Consider the following 8069-nt stretch of genomic DNA (forward strand, 5'->3'; position numbering starts at 1 on the left):
CCAGGAGTGGAATATATGTTTAAAGTGAAAGATTTGCAGTAGCATTTCATGGTACCTTTTTCTTTGAGAAGGTCTAGCAATGCTCCTTATGAGCAGTGCCTCATTCTCTTGGCTGTGGGGTTCACAGCTGTGTGATTTTTCCACAGCCTCCATTGACTAGAGACTTCTTCTGAGATGTCGCCATGAAAACTGGGAACAGGATAGATTCATCAGATGAAGTACTCATTGTTCTAGAAGATGTTGAATCAATCTTCTTTGGAAATGCATAATGTTTAGGCTGGAACCTTTAAAAATTAAATTTAGGAACATAGAGAGTTTAGGTAATCATTATTGTCAAATTTTTACATTGTGTTTAGACTTAAACTTGCTCAGAAAAGTGTTGAAAACTACACTTTCCTTCAAAGATTTTTTTCACTTGTGTTTAAAAACAGAACCCTCTTACTTCCATGTAGAATGAGAGAAATAATAAAGAAAAGATGTTGAAACTGGTAGATTTTTTTTCAACTTCCTCATTTCATATGCTTTGAAGTAAAAAAAATACCAATGACTCTAGGATATGCAGTGCTACAGATAAGTACATTGATTCGCATGGAGTTGTGCTGGTATTTTTTGTTTCTTCTGTGAATGTGCCGTTACGATTTCTGGCCACTTTTTTCATAGTTCTTTTCAGAGGTTTGCCACGATATTCAAAATAAGCATTTTCCCACTGAATGAGACTCCTTAAGTGATGACAGATGACAGATGATTGTGAGTCAGCATTTCTCTACCTGATACTTTCTTTTAAACAACCACATTTAGTATGATGATTTAGGCATTTTAGTTTTCTTGTGTGAAAATGAGTGTTTCAGTTTTCATGTGAAAATGAAAGGTTTCAGTTATCATGGTTAACTGTTAGCTAACTACTTGAATGTAGCATGACACGAAGTAGCTTATCCTTTTATCACGGGACTTTATTTTGAAGCTGAATTTTGTCTCTGTTTTCTCCCCTTGGAAACTTTTTTTTGCAAGTCACATAGGAAGACACACTGGGTTTTGTAGTACATAGGAAAACACACTGTTTTTTGTGGTACAATAGAAGAATTCCCATAGAGACTGACGTGCTGATTGCTCTTTATTTAAAAAAAAAACGCAACGATTATTTGGCCAGAGGCCTGCTTCTGGAAATTCGGTAGCTTCAGAAGGAAAAGGCAAATGCAATGTAATCCGTGAAAAAGTATTGGTTCACCGCAATGTGGTAGATATATTTCAGTTTATTGTATATCTATGCTGACAGAGAAAACAGTCTGAATGTTATGTGGTATAAGATACATTGAAAGCATTCTCTGCACCATTTTTTACTTTTCAACCATAACTATGTGATACTTCTTCTCTTGGCTCGTTCCTGTCAATTTATTTGGCACTCCAGACTGCCCCTTCCCTTTCCTGCCTTGTGATTAACTTTTCTCAGATTTTCTAATTCCACTGCATCTTTCCATCCATACTGTGAGGCTAGTTTTTTCTGGGAGACTTTCCTCCTTTCATAATTTTCCTCCCATATCCTACTTTCTTGCCTTTATGTCAGCTAGTGCCGAGATATAGCCTGTTTCATGTTTTAATGTACATATCTATGACTGTATTAATTCATGGATAGAGGCTTATGTAATGGGGAAGATCATGTGCTCTGATCCCAAACCCAAAACGAATCGTTGCAACCTGATGGAGTCTATGCGATGGCCCCAGGCAGGACAGCCCTGACTGGCTTTTTCTTTTTTTCCTTTTAATTTACCTCTGTATTGCATCCTAGCAGGTAGAAAAGCACAAAGGTGATTTCACATTTCCCCTTTATCTTGCTGCCTTGAGCTTCTGCTAGAGGGGGAAGTCCATTCTGCCTTTTGTTCAGAGGCTATGGTGGTTTAACTACTGTACCTCCTTCCATAGCTGCAGTTAGCTTGAAGATGAAGCAGGCAGAATACAGTTAATGTTTATAAAAGTCTGGGCTAAGGAGAGACCTTTTTTTTCCTAGAAATACTTAAGGATGTATTACACTGTAGAACTTCAAAATACATGTAAGTAAAATCAGTGGCTAGCAGCTTTACTCCAGAGTATTCCCAAGTCTCTGCTTTAGTCGTAGATGCTACAAGGCATGAACACAGGAGCAATAGAGTTTCCTCCTCTCATCCCTACACTCATTATTACTGAGAGTAAAGGCAAAGTACACCACTTGACGTGTATGCTTGTTCTCTATTACGACGGGATAATATTAACCAGGACTTGATGCATTTGTTGAGACAAACTGAACATTAGTCACTAAAAGTGAGCTAGAAAGTAGTACAAACCACTTGTGTGAGGAGCCCACGCTAAGATTGCTTCCCATGTTGGAATGGATTGGAAAAAGGAGTCTGATGTCCGCCGGGCATCAGGTGGCACAGTTAAAAAGTACAGCTCATGTGTGACTTCTTCCTCCGAGAGAGCACCCGGGTCACACCGGCATTACAGCTGGAGCTCGAGCTCTGCTTGGCAATGATGGTGTTCACCCTGAAGAAAGGTAGAAAGCTCACCAAGTCATTAAGGTGAATTTTCTGCTCCAGGAAGGTTAGGTTTGAATTGATGCTCCAGATCAGGTGACTTAGATGTCTAAAGTCTTTTTCTGGTTCGTTTTTGCCCCCAGCCACTCATTTGATCTTGCCCTAAATTTTTTTTTGAGCACAGCAGTGGCTGTAGTAGAAGGGGAATTTTGAACACTGTCTCATTAGATTTTTTTTTTTTTTCTTCATTAAGCAGTTTCCCTGATGGGCTTTATTTCTGTTGGCAATTATTAAAATCCATGTTCTCTCTTTCCCTTATCTCACCAGCAGTATGTATGAGGGGAGTGCTTCCTTTTCCTGCGTTGTCCATGGTAACACACCCCCGTGCTGCCTCATCTCTCCTCCAATCTTTAATGCTGATTTTGATCTTTTGCACTTTCTTGCTCAGTTTATATACTGTGAATATATACAAATTCCCTGAAAGATGGGAAGGGTCACTTCCAAGTCCTTAAGAAGGTATTTTTTCTCTCTGTGAGCCCATTGTTTCTAATACCCATGCTGTATGTTTGTTTGTTTTCTATTTTTCAAATATGCGTACCTAAGTATTTCTTCTGTGCCACAGAATTGGGTGACTTTGACAAGCAGTTGGATTTGGAAAGAACTTCGAGCTCTCTACTCTTATCCTACCGCTCACTCCTAGGGAAGCACACTCAGACTGTATCAACTAGGTCTGTTCTGGGTAAGGCGTGCCACAACCACGTCGTTTCAAATGGAGCATAGGAGAAGTGGCAGAACAAATGCATCTTTGTAGGAGTAAAGAAGTTACAGACAGGTAAAGGAGGTTATAAATTCTCCCACTTCTGAAATGGTGAATAAGCAGGATATTTGGGAGTTACAAGAAATAAGATTCATCTGTCCCTTTAAAACAGAAAAAAAGTTGGCAGTTAACTCCCCTACATATTGCCTACAGGAACAAATAGTGAAAAAGCTGTCTTGACAGCGACACTCACAGTGGGAAAGAACTTGTGTGCCGTATGTCCCCCTACCATCTGTGAACGCTCTCTTCTGGGTCGTGACATCTGGTTCTGCTTGATATCTGGCTCCGATTACTGTATTTTTAGAGTAAACGGGACTTGATTCTCCTCAGAGACTGAAGAGAATAGAACACATGCCGACTTCTGCAAGAAAAGCCAAGTTTTTCATAAAAATACGTCTCCTCAGCCTAGATCTGAATGGCTTGATACACGTATGTATTTAAATGAGCCAAGGATGTGCCAGCACTGTCTGCTGTCACTTTTTTAAAAGCTGCTAACTTTGGCGGGTTTGACATTTTTGGAGGGTTGGGCCATATAGTTAGTTGGGTACCTAATTTAGGAGGTGAACTAGCTTATTACTGAGGAAAGGGTCACGTCCAAGAGAGCAAACAACTGAGGCTGGGAAAAGATCAGGGGTGCCAGGTTGAGGGCTGGTGAGGGACTACTAACATCTGCCATAGCAGATGTCCTGAAACCCCGCAGCGGTGAGCCGCACCGGCGTTGCGCTGTGCAATGCCTCCACCTAGTGATGCTTGAGAGCCGTGCGGGACGGAAGCTCCCCCCTTTTGAAAAAAGCCACTCTGTTTACATAACGAAGTTCTGTTGCTAATAATGCCAAGCCACAACACTAAAAAAAAAACCCCACCACCAAGAGGGAGTCAAAAAAAGAAGATATTCTGACGACCGCTGTTCTGAATTATGCTGTAAGTATTATTTTTAGTGCTTTCCCCATCCTTTGTAGGAACTAGCAGGGAATTTAATGGAAAATGAGATTTTTGGCCTTCGAGTCTGTATATCTGTTAATTCAGTGCCTCAGAATTAATTGGGAAATGGGGAGGAGTTGTCCTCCGTAGAGCTGTGGTTTTTTATCAGCCTCCAGCATATGTCAATTAGATCTGGCTGTTTTATGTTGAGCAACACTTCCCATTGACTATTCCAAGAAAAAGACTATGAATGGAGACCACTTCTGGGATCTGCATTCCAGCAGATCAGCCGTGCGTGATGGCTGGAGGACCATTACCAACTGTGTGCTCCCCAGGCAGCTGAGTCACTTGACATAGTGAACTATGGAGAACTTGTGCCTAATTTAACTATCTATCTAGCCCACTGAGCTCAGAACAAATGGATCCAATGGTCACATGGTGAGAAAATCTTGGAGTCAGGGATGCTGAAGTGTTTGTAGGACCCTGGTCTGCAGATGGTCAGTAAGCAAGATTCAGTGGTCCTAGAGTCCTTGAAGAAGAATTGCCTCAGGGCTACCATCAGAGAGGAGCTGTTGGGTGCATCATGAAGACCATCCAAAACTGAACATCACAATGTTCCTGGGAGCAGGAACCACTGGCCAGTTCTCCCTGGCTCTGAAGATTTGGACCTCTAATTTCACAGGCAGTGTCTCTGCCACCTGAAATGACCAGTCCCCAGTCCTTGCCTTGGAGGATGTGCCCAGGTCTCAAGGGACGTAGCAAACCCTCTTCTCACTGCTGGTATATAGCCTTTTTTTTTCTTTTTTTTTTTTTTTTAATCTACAGCCATATGATTTGTAAGTTGAAGAGAGTTTGCAAAATGGAAGTGATTGGGTGATTTCAAAGCCTATCTAGAACCTTTGCCAAAATCGCTGTGGAGCAAAATATTTTACTTGGATTAATGCCTGTCTTAATAATGATGATGATGATGATAATAATAATAGAATTAAAAATGAAGCCAATCAAAAGATCCTGCCATGGCTCAGGCAAAACATAGATTCTGAGTTCCTGAACTAATGGTGAAGATGAGACTTTGCAGGAAGTGATTAAAGCAATTAGCACAGGATGGCTGGGGCAGAGTGGTTCGTAATGCTATCATCAATTCAAGGAGCTCTCAGTAGAAGTTGGATTTTGTAGTGAGCACTCAGAGGGCAGTTCGTAAAGTGTTACAGTAGTACACGCATTTGGATACATGAAGGTTATCTAATGAGTGAAGGGTCTAAGAGCAGCCCCAGGCGTGCTGCGTGTGGTCCTCAAACGTACAGTGCTGCCAAAGCTGAAATTTCCTGCTCCAGCTGTGGGGAGGCTATGAGCAGTCACTGGTATCCTGGGGGAGGCTGGGAGTTACGGGAGAGAGGGGCTCAGTGGGTTTGGTAGGCCTTCAGGAATCTGGGAGTCAGGCCATGCACTTGTTTCTCTTCTTCAGTCCATCTCTCTCTCTTCTGTGAAACCCACCAAAAGAGGCTGCCTCTTGCTCACCTCGTACTCGGTGGCACACCGCTGCTTCTCACAAAAAACAGCCACCTTACTCATATAGCTGCACTTGTGAGTTACAACACATCCTAGCTGGAATTGGGCTAGAGCCCTTGAGAAGGCAGTCACTACATACATTTCTCTCAAGGATGTGAATAATGCAGGGTAGTGGCTATTTCAATTTACAGGGTAGGGTCCTGGTGGATAGTATGAGATGGTCTTTCACAGGAAATAAAAAGAGAGGTCGTGGCCATATCGCAGTGAGAGGTAAATCAAAGTGCACATTTTGCAAAAGAAAACATGCCATTTTTAAAAATAACTGTATGACTTCTTCTTTGGCAGCTAAATACCATCTCAACTAAGTAAGAGGCTGATTGGAAAAAAAATCCTTGTAATGCTTTAAAAGTGTTTAGCCAGTTTGACCTAGACCTGGCAGCATTATAAAGTCTTTGTGGCCTGGCCTGGGGGACAAGAAGGGAGGAGGTGAGGAGGAATAAAGCCAGCAGCACCCTACCCATAATTACTGATCAAGATCACGTGTAGCATTTTGAGCTACTTGTGGGACTGCTACTGCTGTGAAGCAGCAAAGTGCTGTTTTGTCTTTGTATGCACCTCTCTCTAACCACAAATGTACTCACTATGGGCATATTTCACTGCTCTTGGCTTTTCTCTTTGAAGATAAGTCCAATCAGCCTGATGATCTTTTGATTTCCTGAGTGAGGCCACCTCCTGGATCACCATGTTCCTCTCACAAGACCCGGTGTTGTGGAACCTCCCTTGCCTTAGATGCAGAGCAGATTTTTAGTTCCCCTAAAAGCTCCTGGTTTGTTGTCAGCAAAGTCTTTTCAAGCAGCGAGTACAGAGCACTTTTGAGGGGGAGGGGAGCAGAGACTTAGAATCATAGAATCATAGAATCATTGAGGTTGGAAAAGACCTCTAAGATCATCGAGTCCAACCGTCAACCCAACACCACCAGGCCCACTAAACCATGTCCCTAAGCGCCTCATCTACACGTCTTTTAAATACCTCCAGGGATGGGGACTCCACCACTTCCCTGGGCAGCCTGTTCCAATGTTTCACCACTCTTTCAGTAAAGAAATTTTTCCTTACATCCAATCTAAACCTCCCCTGCCACAACTTGAGGCCATTTCCTCTCGTCCTATCGCTTGTTACTTCGGAGAAAAGACCAACACCCACCTCGCTACAACTTCCTTTCAGGTAGTTGTAGAGAGCGATGAGGTCTCCCCTCAGCCTCCTTTTCTCCAGGCTGAACAGTCCCAGTTCCCTCAGCCGCTCCTCATAAGACTTGTTCTCCAGACCCCTCACCAGCCTCGTTGCCCTTCTCTGGACACGCTCCAGCACCTCAACGTCCTTCTTGTAGTGAGGGGCCCAAAACTGAACACAGTATTCGAGGTGCGGCCTCACCAGGGCCGAGTACAGGGGCACGATCACTTCCCTACTCCTACTGGCCACACTATTTCTGATACAGGCCAGGATGCCATTGGCCTTCTTGGCCGCCTGGGCACACTGCCGGCTCATGTTCAGCCGGCTGTCGACCAACACCCCCAGGTCCTTTTCCGCCAGGCAGCTTTCCAGCCACTCTTCCCCAAGCCTGTAGCGCTGCATGGGGTTGTTGTGGCCGAAGTGCAGGACCCGGCACTTGTCCTTGTTGAACCTCATACAGTTGGCCTGGGCCCATCCATCCAGCCTGTCCAGGTCCCTCTGCTACACAGACTTTACAGGCTGTGTAGGGATTCAGCTGTGGAAGCAGTCATTTTTGACCTACACTGAAAACCTGCACCTGTATTTCATAACGGAGTGCAGGATGTACCCACCTGCAGGTGATCCTAAATGCCTTGGGGAGGAAAATGAGGCTTTTGACATGCGATGAAGAAAGCCTCATTGTAACCAAAAGCCTTTGGTTACAGACGCTGCAAGTCTGCGTGTTCCTCTGGCTAGGGACTTGTAAGGGCTGGAGGGAGATGTGTTGACTGCAATAGCTCCAGCTGGCCACTTCCTCGGGCCAAGAGCTGTCTCACAGCCAAAGGTCCCAGTTTACTTACGAGGGCTGCTGGGAAAAAAGAGGAACAACAAGTGCTGGAGAAGAGCACAAGAAATGCTCTGCAGGGTCAGGCCAGCAGCCGGCCGAGCCAGGCGTTTTGTCTTCAACAGCGGCAAAAGGAGTTGCTGAAAATCTGACCAATATCTCAACAGCAGCCCAGGCAGCTGCCCCAAGCCAGGGCAGACAGGTAGGTTGCTCCTACCTTCTCCCCTCTCTGCCCAGCCCCAGTGTGCTCCAGCTTTGGGCAGCATTT

This window comes from Aptenodytes patagonicus, chromosome 1 (genome assembly GCF_965638725.1).
Source record: "Aptenodytes patagonicus chromosome 1, bAptPat1.pri.cur, whole genome shotgun sequence".
In the NCBI taxonomy this organism is placed as follows: domain Eukaryota; kingdom Metazoa; phylum Chordata; class Aves; order Sphenisciformes; family Spheniscidae; genus Aptenodytes; species Aptenodytes patagonicus.